The sequence below is a fragment of the Mytilus galloprovincialis genome, chromosome 5, assembly GCF_965363235.1.
Source record: "Mytilus galloprovincialis chromosome 5, xbMytGall1.hap1.1, whole genome shotgun sequence".
In the NCBI taxonomy this organism is placed as follows: domain Eukaryota; kingdom Metazoa; phylum Mollusca; class Bivalvia; order Mytilida; family Mytilidae; genus Mytilus; species Mytilus galloprovincialis.
This window is the reverse complement of record NC_134842.1, coordinates 388,044-404,268: the sequence shown is the minus strand read 5'-3', so window position 1 is coordinate 404,268 and position 16,225 is coordinate 388,044. Positions and strand designations below refer to the sequence as shown.

Here is a 16,225-nt window from a genome sequence, read left to right as displayed (position 1 = left end):
CTGCTTAAAGATTTTGTACCATATAATTACCTGATGAACAGTTTTCTCATGTTTCCGTAGAGCATCTTTTGATTTGAAGAATTTTGGGCATATTCCACAACTTATTTTGCTTTCTGTGTGGAAATATAACTTGTGTCTCCTAAGACCAGATCTGGATTTTAATACTTTTGCACAAATATCACAATTATAAGTCTGAAATATTAAAACAAAGCATTTAAAATATATATGATCACATTTTAGGGGACATTTATATATATAATATTTATATTAATTACGATAAAAAGTGACAATACTTTTTTTTTATTTTATTAATATTCATGAAATTGTTTCATATTTGGTTATTTTTTTTCACAGAAATGATTTTTAAAAATATTGGTAATAAACAGCTGAGCCATGAGCGCATGATACGCCTGTCGTCTTATGTGGAAATTATATGCAATAATCATCAATAGTTTCTGAGAAAGTTTTAAGCAATAACCATATATAGTTTTTGAGACACAGAGGGAAACCCCTCACCCTGTTTTTTTTTTTATAAAAAACTAAATATCACAAAAATAAAATTTTGAATCAAAACCAAAAAGTATACAGATCTTTAGATTAATATAACCATGGAAGAAATATTTAAAAGAAATAACATCGACTTATTAGCATGCATAAATGGCCTGCAGAGCCCTGTACTAAAGTCATATGATTTTGATATTGATCTCAATAAAAGGTGACACTACTTCTTGTATTTTATTAATATTCTTGTACTGGTTTCTTATTCAGTTATTTCAAAACATGTTGTCTAAAATTGTTATGCTTAATTCTGTTAGAATGTTATACCACAGCATTATTATTCTGTTATTTTTGCCACTAAGGATGAAAAGTTTTACAAAAAAAGAAAGTTCTAGTAGTCTTAATTTACTCATATTCATGCTAAAGGCATTAAATAGTGACAGAATTTCTTTCGTTTCTATATAATCTTAAACTGGTCTGATAATTGATTACTTTTTAAACTTCAAATTGGTTTGTTAGACATTAATTAGAAGAAATTTAAGTTAAGAAATTTTTAAAAAATGTTGTCGCATAAAATAAAGATGCTTATATTTTCTATTTTATTAGAAAATAATACAAAGACATCAAAATTCTGTTCTTTTACCCAATACAGAGAAATAAATATACTAAAACTGATAGATTTAGAAGAGTCAGGTGAGTAATATTAATATTGATCTCAATAAAAAGTGACACTACTTCTTGTATTTTATTAATATTCTTGTACTGGTTTCATATTCAGATATTTTAAAACATGCTGTCTCAAATTGTAATGTTCAATTCTGTTAGAATATTATACAACAGCATTATCATTCTGTTATTGAAGCACTAAGGAAGAAAATTAAAAAAAATGAAAGTTCTAGTAATCTAAAGTTACTTCTATTTATGCTAAAATCATTAAATAGTGACAAAATTTCTTTTGTTTCTATATATTCTTGAACTGGTCTAATAATTGATTACTTTTTAAACTTCAGATTTGTTTGTTAGACATTAATCGAAGAAATTTAAGTTAAGAAATAAAAAATTGATGTCGCATAAAATAAAGATGCTATTATTTTCTATTAAATTAGACAATTATACAACAACATTTAAATACTGTTCTTTTTACCAATATGGAGGAATGTTTTCACTAAATTGATAGCCTCAAAAGGAGTGAGGTGAGTAATATTGATATTGATCTCAATAAAAAGTGACACTACTTCTTGTATTTTATTAATATTCTTGTACTGGTTTCATATTCAGATATTTTAAAACATGCTGTCTCAAATTGTAATGTTCAATTCTGTTAGAATATTATACAACAGCATTATCATTCTGTTATTGAAGCACTAAGGAAGAAAATTTAAAAAAAATGAAAGTTCTAGTAATCTAAAGTTACTTCTATTTATGCTAAAATCATTAAATAGTGACAACATTTCTTTTGTTTCTATATATTCTTGAACTGGTCTAATAATTGATTACTTTTTAAACTTCAGATTGGTTTGTTAGACATTAATCGAAGAAATTTAAGTAAAGAAATAAAAAATTGATGTCGCATAAAATAAAGATGCTATTATTTTCTATTAAATTAGAAAATTATACAACAACATTTAAATACTGTTCTTTTTACCAATATGGAGGAATGTTTTCACTAAATTGATAGCCTCAAAAGAGTGAGGTGAGTAATATTGATATTGATCTCAATAAAAAGTGACACTACTTCTTGTATTCTATTAATATTCTTGTACTGGTGTCATATTCAGTTATCTCTAAACATGTTGTCTAAAATTGTTATGCTAAATTCTGTTAGAATATCATACAACGGCATTATCATTCTGTTATTTTTGGCACTTAAAGGATGAACAATTTTACAAAAAATTAAAGTTCTAGTAGTCTAAAGTTACTTATTTTTCTGCTAAAAGCATCAAATAGTGACACAATTTCTTTTGTTTCTATATATTCTTGAACTGGTCTAATAATTGATTACTTTTTAAACTTCAAATTGGTTTGTTAGACATTAATGAGAAGAAATTTAAGTTAAGAAATTTTAAAAAATGTTGTTGCATAAAATAAAGATGCTAATATTTTCAATATTATTAGAAAATAATACAACGACATTAAAACTCTGTTCTTTTAGCCAATACAGAGACATAAATTTACTAAAATTAATAGCTTTAGAAGAGTCAGGTGAGTAATATTTATATTGATCTCAATAAAAAGTGACACTACTTCTATAATTCTTTTAATATTCTTGTACTGGTTTTATATTGAGTTATTTCAAAAAATGTTGTCTAAAATTGTTATTCTTAATTCTGTAAGAATATTATACAATGGCATTATCATTCTGTTATTTTTGGCACTAAGGATGAATTTTTTTTACAAGCAATTGAAGTTCTAGTAGTCTAAAGTTACTTATATTTATGATAAAAGCATCAAATAGTGACAAAATGTCTTTTGTTTCTATATATTCTTGAACTGTTCTGATAATTGATTACTTTTTAAACTTCAAATTGGTTTGTTAGACATTAATGAGAAGAAATTTAAGTTAAGAAATTTTAAAAAATGTTGTTGCATAAAATAAAGATGCTAATATTTTCAATATTATTAGAAAATAATACAACGACATTAAAACTCTGTTCTTTTAGCCAATACAGAGACATAAATTTACTAAAATTAATAGCTTTAGAAGAGTCAGGTGAGTAATATTTATATTGATCTCAATAAAAACTGACACTACTTTTATAATTCTTTTAATATTCTTGTACTGGTTTTATATTGAGTTATTTCAAAACATGTTGTCTAAAATTGTTATTCTTAATTCTGTAAGAATATTATACAATGGCATTAGCATTCTGTTATTTTTGGCACTAAGGATGAATTTTTTTTACAAGCAATTGAAGTTCTAGTAGTCTAAAGTTACTTATATTTCTGCTAAAAGCATCAAATAGTGACAAAATTTCTTTTGTTTCTATATATTCTTGAACTGTTCTGATAATTGATTACTTTTCAAACTACAGATTGGTTTGTTACATGGTCTTATCTGGGCCTTTTATATCTTGACTATGCAGGATGGGCTTTGCTCATTGTTGAAGGCTGTACGGTGACTAATAGTTGTTAATGGTAGTGTCATTTTGGTCTCTTGCAGACAGTTGTCTCATTGGCAATCATACCACATCTTTTTGATATATATGGTTACACATTAATGAAAAGAAATTCAAACAAATGATGTTGCATAAATTAAAAAAGCTAATATTTTCTATTTTATTAAAAAATCATATAAAGACATTTAAATTCTGTTCTTTTTGGCCAATACGGATGAATAATTTTATTAAACTGATAGCTTTAAAAGAGTCAGGTGAGTAATATCTATATCGATCTAAATAAAAAGTGAACTATTTCTTTTCTTTTATTATTCTTGTATTTGTTTCATATTTCAACATTTCAAAAAATGTTGTCTCATTATATCAAATTGTAATATTTAATTCTGTTATAATATTATACAATAGTTATCAAAAGTACCAGGATTACAATTTTATACGCCAGACGCGCGCGTTTCATCTGCATAAGACTCATCAGTGACGCTCATATCAAAATAATATACAACACATTATCATTCTGTTGTTTTTGGTACTAAGGATGATTGGTTTATTAGACATTAATAAGAAGAAATTTAAGTTAAGAAATTAAAACAAAATGATGTTGCATAAAACAAAGATGCTTATTTTTTCTATTCTATTAGAAAATTGTACAACGACATTAAAATTTTGTTCTTTTTGCCAAGACAAAAGAATAATTATTCTAAATTGTTAGCTTTAGAAGAGTGAGGTGAGTGATATTTATATCAATCTCAATTAAAAATGACACTACCTATTTTATTTTATTAATATGCTTGTACTGGTTTCATATTTTATGTATTTACTTATTTCAAAATATGCTGTTTCAAATTGTGATGCTTAATTATGTTAGAATTTTATACAATTGCATTACCATTGTGTCATTTTTGGCACTAAAGATAAAAAGTTTAACAAAAAATGAAAGTTTTAGTAGTTTTTACTTATATTTATGCTAAAGCATTAAAGAGTGATAAAATTTCTTTTGTTTCTATATAATCTTAAACTGGTTTTATACAAATGTATTATGTTAGAATGTTATACAACAGCATTATCATTCTGTTATTTTTGGCACTTAGGATGAAAAGTTTTACAAAAAATGAAAGTTTTAGTAGTCTTAATTTACTTATATTTATGCTAAAGGCATTAAAGAGCGATAAATAGTGATAAATTTCTTTTGTTTCTATATAATCTTAAACTTGTCTGATAATTGATTACTTTTTTTAAAATGACACAAATATTAACAACTATAGGTCACTGTATGGCCTTCAACAATGAGCAAAGCCCATACCGCATAGTCAGCTATGAAAGGCCCCGATAAGAGAATGTTAAACAATTCAAACCAGAAAACTAACAGCCTTATTTAAGTAAAAAAAATGATCAAAAACAAATATGTAACACATAAACAAACGACAACCACTGAATTACAGGCTCCTAAGGGACGACATCAAAAGATCGATGTAGGATAAAAAACTTAAATCAAATAGTTTGGGGGTGGGAGGGTCAACATTGATGCAAGTTTTGTTAATCTGAAATCGATTTTACATATATCCCTATTGGTCAATCAATTTTTTCCAAATTAAGTTAAGAGGGGGGTGTGGGGGTCAGTGAAAAAACTATGTGAATTAAGTTTTTTATCCTTCATTGAACTTTTGATGTCGTCCCTAACTTGGGACAGGCACATAAATAAATAATGTGGTGGGGTAAAACATGTTACTGGAATCCAAACTCTCCCCAAACATCATTATCATTCTGTTATTGAAGCACTAAGGAAGAAAATTAAAAAAAATGAAAGTTCTAGTAATCTAAAATTACTTCTATTTATACTAAAATCATTTAATAGTGACAAAATTTCTTTTGATTCTATATATTCTTGAACTGGTCTAATAATTGATTACTTTTTAAACTTCAGATTGGTTTGTTTGACATAAATGGAAGACATTGAAGTTAATAAATTAAAAATATTATTTTGCATAAAATAAAGATGCTATTATTTTCTATTTAATTAGAAAATTATACAACAACATTTAAATTCTGTTCTTTTTACCAATATGTAGGAATGATTTTAATAAATTGATAACCTCAGAAGAGTGAGGGGAGTAAAATTGATATTGATCTCAATAAAAAATGACACTACTTCTTGTATTTTATTTATATTCTTGTACTGGTTTCATATTTAGTTATTTCAAAACATGTTGTCTCATTATAGAAAATTGTAATGATTAATTCTGTTAGAATATTATACAACAGCATTATCGTTCTGTTATTTTTGGTACTAAGGATGAAAAGTTTTACAAAAAATGAAAGTTTTAGTAGTTTTAACTTACTTATATTTATGCTAAAGGCATTAAAGGGTGATAAAATTTCTTTTGTTTCTACATAATCTTAAACTGGTTTTATTACAAATGTATTATGTTAGAATATTATACAACAGCATTATCATTCTGTTATTTTTGGCACTAAGGATGAAAAGTTTTACAAAAAATGAAAGTTTTAGTAGTCTTAATTTACTTATATTTATGCTAAAGGCATTAAAGAGCGATAAATAGTGATAAATTTATTTTGTTTCTATGTAATCTTAAACTGGTCTGATAATTGATTACTTTTTTTAAACTTCAACTTGGTTTGTTAGACATTAATGAGTAAAAATTTAAATTAAGAAATTTAGAAAATGTTGCTGCATAAAATAAAGATCTATTTTATTAGAAAATTATACAACGACATTAAAATTCTGTTCTTTGTGGAAATACAGAGGAATGAATTTACTAAATTGATTGCTTTAGAAGAGTCAGGTGTGTAATATTTATAACAATCTCAATAGAATGTGACACTACTTTTATTTTTTTAATTAATATTCTTGCACTGATTTCATGTTTCATGCATTTACTTATTTCAAAACATGCTGTTTCAAATTGTAATGTTTAATTATGTTAGAATATTATACCATGGCATTACCATTGTGTCATTTTTGGCACTAAGGATGAAAAGTTTTACAAAAAAAGAAAGTTCTTGTAGTCTTAATTTTCTTATATTTATGCAAAAGGCATTAAATAGTGACAAAATTTCTATTATTTCTATATAATCTTAAACTGGTCTGATAATTGATTACTTTTTAACTTCAAATTGGTTTGTTAGAAATTAATGAGAAGAAATTTAAGTTAAGAAATTTAAAAAAATGTTGTCGCATAAAATAAAAAGCTTATATTTTCTATTTTTTTAGAAAATAATACAACGACATTAAAATTCTGTTCTTTTACCCAATACAGAGAAATAAATTTACTGAAATTGACAGCTTTAGAAGAGTCAGGTGAGTAATATTAATATTGATCTTAATAAAAATAAACTCATCATAGATACCAGGACTAAAATTTGTATATCCGCCAGACGCGTGTTTCGTCTACAAAAGACTCATCAGTGACGCTCGAATAAAAAGTGACACTACTTCTTGTATTTTATTAATATTCTTGTACTGGTTTCATATTTAGTTATTGCAAAACATGTTGTCTCTTTATAGAAAATTGTAATGTTTAATTCTGTTAGAATACTATACAACGGCATTATCATTCTGTTATTTTTGGTACTAAGGATGAAAAGTTTTACAAAAAATGAAAGTTTTAGTAGTCTTAACTTACTTATATTTATGCTAAAGGCGTTAAAGAGTGATAAAATTTCTTTTGTTTCTATATAATCTTAAACTGGTCTGATAATTGATTACTTTTTATCTTCAAATTGGTTTGTTAGAAATTAATGAGCAGAAAGTTAAGTTAAGTGTCGCATAAAATAAAAAGCTCATATTTTCTATTTTATTAGAAAATAATACAATGACATTAAAATTCTGTTCTTTAACCCAATACAGAGAAATAAATTTACTAAAATTGACAGCTTTAGAAGAGTCAGGTGAGTAATATAAATATTGATCTCAATAAAAAGTGACACTACTTCTTGTATTTTATTAATATTCTTGTACTGGTTTCATATTTAGTTATTGCAAAACATGTTGTCTAAAATTGTTATGCTTAATTCTGTTAGAATATTATACAACAGCATTATCATTCTGTTATTTTTGGTACTAAGGATGAAAAGTTTTACAAAAAATGAAAGTTTTAGTAGTCTTAATTTACTTATATTTATGCTAAAGGCATTAAAGAGCGATAAATAGTGATACATTTCTTTTGTTTCTATATAATCTTAAACTTGTCTGATAATTGATTACTTTTTTTTAAATGACACAAATATTAACAACTATAGGTCACTGTATGGCCTTCAACAATGAGCAAAGCCCATACCGCATAGTCAGCTATAAAAGGCCCCGATAAGAGAATGTTAAACAATTCAAACCAGAAAATTAACAGCCTTATTTAAGTAAAAAAAAATGATCGAAAACAAATATGTAACACATAAACAGACGACAACCACTGAATTACAGGCTCCTAACTTGGGACAGGCACATATATAAATAATGTGGTTGGGCAAAACATGTTAGTGGGATCCAAACTCTCCCCAAACATCATTATCATTCTGTTATTGAAGCACTAAGGGAGAAAATTTAAAAAAATGAAAGTTCTAGTAATCTAAAATTACTTCTAGTTATACTAAAATCATGTAATAGTGACAAAATTTCTTTTGATTCTATATATTCTTGAACTGGTCTAATAATTGATTACTTTTTAAACTTCAGATTGGTTTGTTTGACATAAATGGAAGAAATTTAAGTTAAGAAATTAAAAATATTATGTCGCATAAAATAAAGATGCTATTATTTTCTATTTAATTAGAAAATTACACAACAACATTTAAATTCTGTTCTTTTTACCAATATGTAGGAATGATTTTAATAAATTGATAACCTCAGAAGAGTGAGGGGAGTAAAATTGATATTGATCTCAATAAAAAATGACACTACTTCTTGTATTTTATTAATATTCTTGTACTGGTTTCATATTTAGTTATTTCAAAACATGTTGTCTCTTTATAGAAAATTGTAATGATTAATTCTGTTAGAATATTATACAACGGCATTATCATTCTGTTATTTTTGGTTCTAAGGATGAAAAGTTTTACAAAAAATGAAAGTTTTAGTAGTTTTAACTTACTTATATTTATGCTAAAGGCATTAAAGGGTGATAAAATTTCTTTTGTTTCTATATAATCTTAAACTGGTTTTATTACAAATGTATTATGCTAGAATATTATACAACAGCATTATCATTCTGTTATTTTTGGCACTAAGGATGAAAAGTTTTACAAAAAATGAAAGTTTTAGTAGTCTTAATTTACTTATATTTATGCTAAAGGCATTAAAAAGCGATAAATAGTGATAAATTTCTTTTGTTTCTATGTAATCTTAAACTGGTCTGATAATTGATTACTTTTTTTAAACTTCAACTTGGTTTGTTAGACATTAATGAGTAAAAATTTAAATTAAGAAATTTAGAAAATGTTGCTGCATAAAATAAAGATCTATTTTATTAGAAAATTATACAACGACATTAAAATTCTGTTCTTTGTGGAAATACAGAAGAATGAATTTACTAAATTGATGGCTTTAGAAGAGTCAGGTGTGTAATATAAATTTATAACAATCTCAATAGAATGTGACACTACTTTTTTATTTTTTATTTTCTTAGCTTTGTACTGGCTGCATATTTAATTATTTTTTCTTTCATAGAATGAATATTTGAACATATGTTGAACAATGGTAAATAAATTTAATTGCAAAATTGCAAAATTTATTTTAACAGGCAATAAGTTAGTCAGATAAATGAAGGATTTTTAGTTCTTAATATCAAAACATGTTGTTTCATTTAAAGAAAAATAGAAATATTTGTATGTTGTTATTTTTTAAATATCATAAAACAGCATTTAAAATTCTATTCCTTGTGTCCTTAAGGATGAATAGTTTTACAAAAATTGAGAGTTCTAACAGTCTTACATTACAAATATTAATGCTGATAGCCTTAAAAAATGACAATATATATTTTTCTATATGTAATCTTGAACTGGTCTCTTCACTTATGTTAGAATATGATAAAACAGCATCTAAATTATGTTCTTTTTGTGCGTAAGGCTGAAAAGTTTTTTTGCACAGCAATAAACTACTGTTGCCCTAATTTTAAACATCAAGAGATGCTTAAGTTTACGGTTACTAGTATTTATGTTGACAGTGCAATAAAGTGAAAATATATTTTTTTTCATTTACATTTTTATACTGGCCAGATTTGAGTACTGGCCCGAGAACACAATTGTTTTGTAGTGCATTTCTTTTAGACAAAAAATTCAAATTAAAAAAATTGCACCTGCTCTTTCTCAAAAATATTTTTACAATGTAGTGTACTACCAGTGAGACAAATAATATCAAAATTATAGAAACTTCTACTTGCTTTAACTCAAAATAAAGACAATTCTGTGTTAAGGGGGTGAAAAATTCAGTTTGACAGCTTCAAACGTGATAAATTTGACCTTTTAGAACTGGACCCATTCACTACTTAACATAAAGTTTCAGCACCCAAATTTTTTTGACATGTAATTTCATTCCCCTACTTAAATATTTCAAGCATTTAATATAAATAAATAAATTGGAAAAGTGTCTTAAATAAAACATGCAAGTTATACACTGTTTACACTAGGGACTATATTCGTAGACAACAAAAACCAAAGGACGATAACTATGTCCTTGGACCTACTGTGTATACTTCAGTTTTAATTTATAACATATACAATGAAGATTTTAAGTTTCATGCAAAAAAATAAGAAGTTGTCTTAAAAAAAAATATCAATATTTTTTTTTTTTTATAAGAATCTGAGATATTCCTTTATGTTTAGAATAAAGCGATTGATGTGAGGGCAAAGCTCTGAGACACCGGTATAAGTCTACCGATTGCTTGAAAGCAATCGTATCCCAAAAATTAAAAAAATTTTATTCTGCAAATAAATTTGTGATAAATTTAAAGATATAGGTGGTACTTTAAAAAATTGAAATTTTCGGGGTTGATTTTGTATTTCCTTGGTATATTTTAACAATATTTTGTAACTCTTGATTTGTAGGTTTACTTACTATTTTAATAGCTTACTATCATAATCTCTATTTTGTTCGAACTGCAAATTCTAGCTTTTTTGACCTAGAGTAATTTAATTTTAAAATTTTACAGCAATACAACAAAAAACTAAATGACATGGGATTCAGTAAGCTTAATATATATCTAAGATACCTACACAGTTTGATGAAAATCCAAGTTGATTTGAAAAAGTTATTAAAAAAATTAAAGTGTACTATCTCTATTTTGTCCGAATTGTAAATCCTAGCTTTTTTATACCAAGATAACTTTAAATTCTTAAATTTTTCAGCAATACAACAAATAACTAATTGACATGGGATTCAGTAAGCTTAATATATATGTAAGATAGCTGCATAGTTTGATGAACATCCAAGTTGATTTGAAAAAGTAATTAAAAAAATTAAAGTGTACTATCTCTATTTTGTTCGAACTGCAAATTCTAGCTTTTTTGACCTAGAGTAATTTAATTTTTTAATTTTTCAGCAATACAACAAAAAACTAAATGACATGGGATTCAGTAAGCTTAATATATATCTAAGATACCTACATAGTTTGATGAAAATCCAAGTTGATTTGAAAAAGTTATTAAAAAAATTAAAGTGTACTATCTCTATTTTGTCCGAATTGTAAATCCTAGCTTTTTTATACCAAGATAACTTTAAATTCTTAAATTTTTCAGCAATACAACAAAAAACTAAATGACATGGGATTCAGTAAGCTTAATATATATCTAAGATACCTACATAGTTTGATGAAAATTCAAGTTGATTTGAAAAAGAAATTAAAAAAATGAAAGTGTACTATCTCTATTTTGTCCGAATTGCAAATCCTAGCTTTTTTATACCAAGATAAAATCAATTCTTAAATTTTACAGCAATACAACAAATAACTAATTGACATGGGATTCAGTAAGCTTAATATATATGTAAGATAGCTGCATACTTTGAAGAACATCCAAGTTGATTTGAAAAAGTTATTAAAAAAATTAAAGTGTACTATCTCTATTTAGTTCGAACTGCAAATTCTAGCTTTTTTGACCTAGATTAATTTATTTTTTAAATTTTACAGCAATACAACAAAAAACTCAATGACATGGGATTCAGTAAGCTTAATATATATCTAAGATACCTACATAGTTTGATGAAAATCCAAGTTGATTTGAAAAAGTTATTAAAAAAATTAAAGTGTAATATCTCTATTTTGTCCGAATTGCAAATTCTAGCTTTTTTGACCTAGATTAATTTAATTTTTAAATTTTTCATTTTCAGCAATACAACAAAAAACTAAATGACATGGGATTCCGTAAGCTTTATATATATCTAAGATACCTACATAGTTTGATGAAAATCCAAGTTGATTTGAAAAAGTTATTAAGTTAGGGTTAGGGTTAGGGTAACTATCTCTATTTTGTCCGAATTGCAAATCCTAGCTTTTTTATACCAAGATAACTTTAATTCTTAAATTTTACAGCAATACAACAAATAACTAATTGACATGGGATTCAGTAAGCTTAATATATATGTAAGATAGCTGCATACTTTGAAGAACATCCAAGTTGATTTGAAAAAGTTATTAAAAAAAATAAAGTGTACTATGTCCATTTTGTTCGAACTGCAAATTCTAGCTTTTTTGACCTAGAGTAATTTAATTTTAAAATTTTACAGCAATACAACAAAAAACTAAATGACATGGGATTCAGTAAGCTTAATATATATCTAAGATACCTACATAGTTTGATGAAAATCCAAGTTGATTTGAAAAAGTTATTAAAAAAATTAAAGTGTACTATCTCTATTTTGTCCGAATTGCAAATCCTAGCTTTTTTATACCAAGATAACTTTAAATTCTTAAATTTTTCAGCAATACAACAAATAACGAATTGACATGGGATTTAGTAAGCTTAATATATATGTAAGATAGCCGCATAGTTTGAAGAACATTCAAGTTGATTTGAAAAAGTTATTAAAAAAATTAAAGTGTACTATCTCTATTTTGTTCGAACTGCAAATTCTAGCTTTTTTGACCTAGAGTAATTTAATTTTTTAAATTTTACAGCAATACAACAAAAAACTAAATGACATTGGATTCATTAAGCTTAATATATATCTAAGATACCTACATAGTTTGATGAAAATCCAAGTTGATTTGAAAAAGTTATTAAAAAAATTAAAGTGTAATATCTCTATTTTGTCCGAATTGCAAATCCTACCATTTTTATACCAAGATAACTTTAATTCTTAAATTTTACAGCAATACAACAAATAACAAATTGACATGGGATTCAGTAAGCTTAATATATATGTAAGATAGCTGCATAGTTTGATGAACATCCAAGTTGATTTGAAAAAGTTATTAAAAAAATTAAAGTGTACTATCTCTATTTTGTTCGAACTGCAAATTCTAGCTTTTTTGACCTAGATTAATTTAATTTTTAAATTTTACAGCAATACAACAAAAAACTCAATGACATGGGATTCAGTAAGCTTAATATATATCTAAGATACCTACATAGTTTGATGAAAATCCAAGTTGATTTGAAAAAGTTATTAAAAAATTTAAAGTGTACTATCTCTATTTTGTCCGAATTGCAAATCCTAGCTTTTTTATACCAAGATAACTTAATTCTTTAATTTTACAGCAATACAACAAATAACTAATTGACATGGGATTCAGTAAGCTTAATATATATTTAAGATACCTACATAGTTTGGTCCGAGACCACAATTGTCGTCCCTTGATTTTCGTTGTTCACGAATATAGTCCCTAGTGTTAACAGTGGGTTACTTGCCAATAATTTTTATACCCCTTCCAAATTTATTTCTCCGAGTTTAATGCCTCAAATTGTAAGTAGGGGGTGAAATTACACTGTAAAAAAATTTGGGTCCAGAATTTTACAGGAAAGTAGTGATTTGGTCCAGCTGAAAAAGGTTAAAAATTAGCACTTCGGAAGCTGTCAAAAGATTTCAAGACACCCTAAACACAAAATTGTCCATATTTTGAGTTAGAGGCGATGAAGTTTTCTATAATTTTGATATAATTTGTCCCAAAAGTAGTACAACACACTGTAAAAGTTTCATTGGGAAAGCGCAGGTGGGATTTTTTTTATTTTCATTTATGTTCTAAAAGAAATGCACTACGAATTAATTGTGTTCTCGGACCTAAGAGGTGAAGTCTGTAAATATAGAATCTGAACTTTGGCAACTTCCCTAAATGATTTGGTGGTGTCACTTTGTCAAATAGCATGAAACTAAAGGATTTAAACTTTTATTTTATAGAATTTCTGCAAAAATGACCAATTTTGGCATTTTATGGTCAAAATAGGCATTTCAAGGCTTTTTCAATATTGATGCATTCATGGCATCCTGACTTTCTATCTGACAGGTTTTCATGTGTCAATACTTGTGTTTATGTGCCTTCATCTAGTACTTTTACTTGTTTATGAACTCAGAATCTACAGAAAAGAAGGTTATTTCAGATAATATGTACAAAATGTGTTGTATAAATGACCCTTGTCTAACGCCCTGTTTGGATGAAGTCAAAAGTGGGGTTCTTGGTACATAAAATTTGAAGTCTACAATAAAGACCTCACTAAATTTGTATCAAAAGCACTTTACAATGTCTAATGTACCTGTTCCATTTCACATAATATCTTTCTTTTCTTCTGTAGGATAGCAAGTGGTTTAAATATAAGCCTGTTGAGACTAAAATTGCATTCAAGTTTTTATTAAAAAGGCAAAAATCTTTGTATCAGACCATACTGTCTGTAAGAAAAGTTAATTGCAAGAGCCTTTTTTGTGCTCAGATTTGTTGTATCATGTCACATGAGTATAGAAATGATAAAAAGGACACAATTTTTTATTTCTTATAGCCTCAATATGCATTTTTTAATGTAAATATGTGGCACGGCTTAAATTGACCCTTATTTTTTTCCAGTCTTGCTTGGCTTAAGACCCTTTTAAAGTAATATGATATGCTATTTGTAACTTTTCTTTCTATTTAAAGTACATTCAATACATATGTAAGGATTATTTATAACCAAAAAGCTTCACAAATTTAAAATTGCTGGAATATATTACATCTTCATGTAAGGCCCCCTTTCATTGAAAAACCTCAATTTTTAGGCCCAGGCTGATATAAATTTGACTTTTGAATAATTATGCTAAGTCTGATAAATCAAATGAGTACTCTATTGCTTTAAGTACATAATAAATGATATATTAGGGCATTTGAAAAGTATTTTTTTGCAACATTTTAATTTTCAAAGCCCAAAATGTTGATAGTTGAAATTTTTCAATTTTAACGTCAAAATTTAACACGCAAAGATGAGTATAGAATTTAACATAGTGTCTATAATATATATCCTATTGTTATGAAACTTTGCAAGCAGTGTTATAATTTATTAAGCTTTGGTCATACCAAGTTTTTTTAAGATTTGTCAACTCTTTCTATCCTATTAGGTCCGAGACCACAATTGTCGTCCCTTGATTTTCGTTGTTCACGAATATAGTCCCTAGTGTTAACAGTGGGTTACTTGCCAATAATTTTTATACCCCTTCCAAATTTATTTCTCCGAGTTTAATGCCTCAAATTGTAAGTAGGGGGTGAAATTACACTGTAAAAAAATTTGGGTCCAGAATTTTACAGGAAAGTAGTGATTTGGTCCAGCTGAAAAAGGTTAAAAATTAGCACTTCGGAAGCTGTCAAAAGATTTCAAGACACCCTAAACACAAAATTGTCCATATTTTGAGTTAGAGGCGATGAAGTTTTCTATAATTTTGATATAATTTGTCCCAAAAGTAGTACAACACACTGTAAAAGTTTCATTGGGAAAGCGCAGGTGGGATTTTTTTTATTTTCATTTATGTTCTAAAAGAAATGCACTACGAATTAATTGTGTTCTCGGACCGTTTGATGAAAATCCAAGTTGATTTGAAAAAGTTATTAAAAAAATTAAAGTGTACTATGTCCATTTTGTTCGAAATGCAAATTCTAGCTTTTTTGACCTAGATTAATTTAATTTTAAAATTTTTCAGCAATACAACAAAAAACTAAATGACATGGGATTCCGTAAGCTTTATATATATCTAAGATACCTACATAGTTTGATGAAAATCCAAGTTGATTTGAAAAAGTTATTAAGTTAGGGTTAGGGTTAGGGTAACTATCTCTATTTTGTCCGAATTGCAAATCCTAGCTTTTTTATACCAAGATAACTTTAATTCTTAAATTTTACAGCAATACAACAAATAACTAATTGACATGGGATTCAGTAAGCTTAATATATATGTAAGCTAGCTGCATACTTAGAAGAACATCCAAGTTGATTTGAAAAAGTTATTAAAAAAATTAAAGTGTACTATCTCTATTTAGTTCGAACTGCAAATTCTAGCTTTTTTGACCTAGATTAATTTATTTTTTAAATTTTACAGCAATACAACAAAAAACTCAATGACATGGGATTCAGTAAGCTTAATATATATTTAAGATACCTACATAGTTTGATGAAAATCCAAGTTGATTTGAAAAAGTTATTAAAAAAATTAAAGT

General features: G+C 26.4%; 1 protein-coding gene and 1 long non-coding RNA gene across 3 annotated transcripts in view; one reads left to right on the top strand and one right to left on the bottom strand.

Annotated features, from left to right (window-relative positions):
- Positions 1-16,225, top strand: part of LOC143074925 (uncharacterized) — a 101,898-nt gene that overhangs the window by 31,741 nt on the left and 53,932 nt on the right. The window contains exons 1-2 of one of the 2 annotated variants that reach the window (XM_076250125.1): positions 5,928-6,930; positions 7,480-7,520. The exons of the other annotated variant lie outside the window; for it this stretch is intronic. The gene's annotated coding sequence lies outside the window, so the exon portion shown is untranslated. Of the gene's footprint in view, positions 1-5,927; positions 6,931-7,479; positions 7,521-16,225 lie in introns of those variants that run through there. 2 annotated transcript variants of the gene reach the window in all.
- LOC143074927 (uncharacterized) overlaps positions 1-16,225 on the bottom strand; it is a 36,166-nt gene that overhangs the window by 1,900 nt on the left and 18,041 nt on the right. The window contains exon 3 of the long non-coding RNA XR_012978176.1: positions 31-192. This is a non-coding gene — a long non-coding RNA (uncharacterized LOC143074927). The remainder of the gene's footprint in view (positions 1-30; positions 193-16,225) is intronic.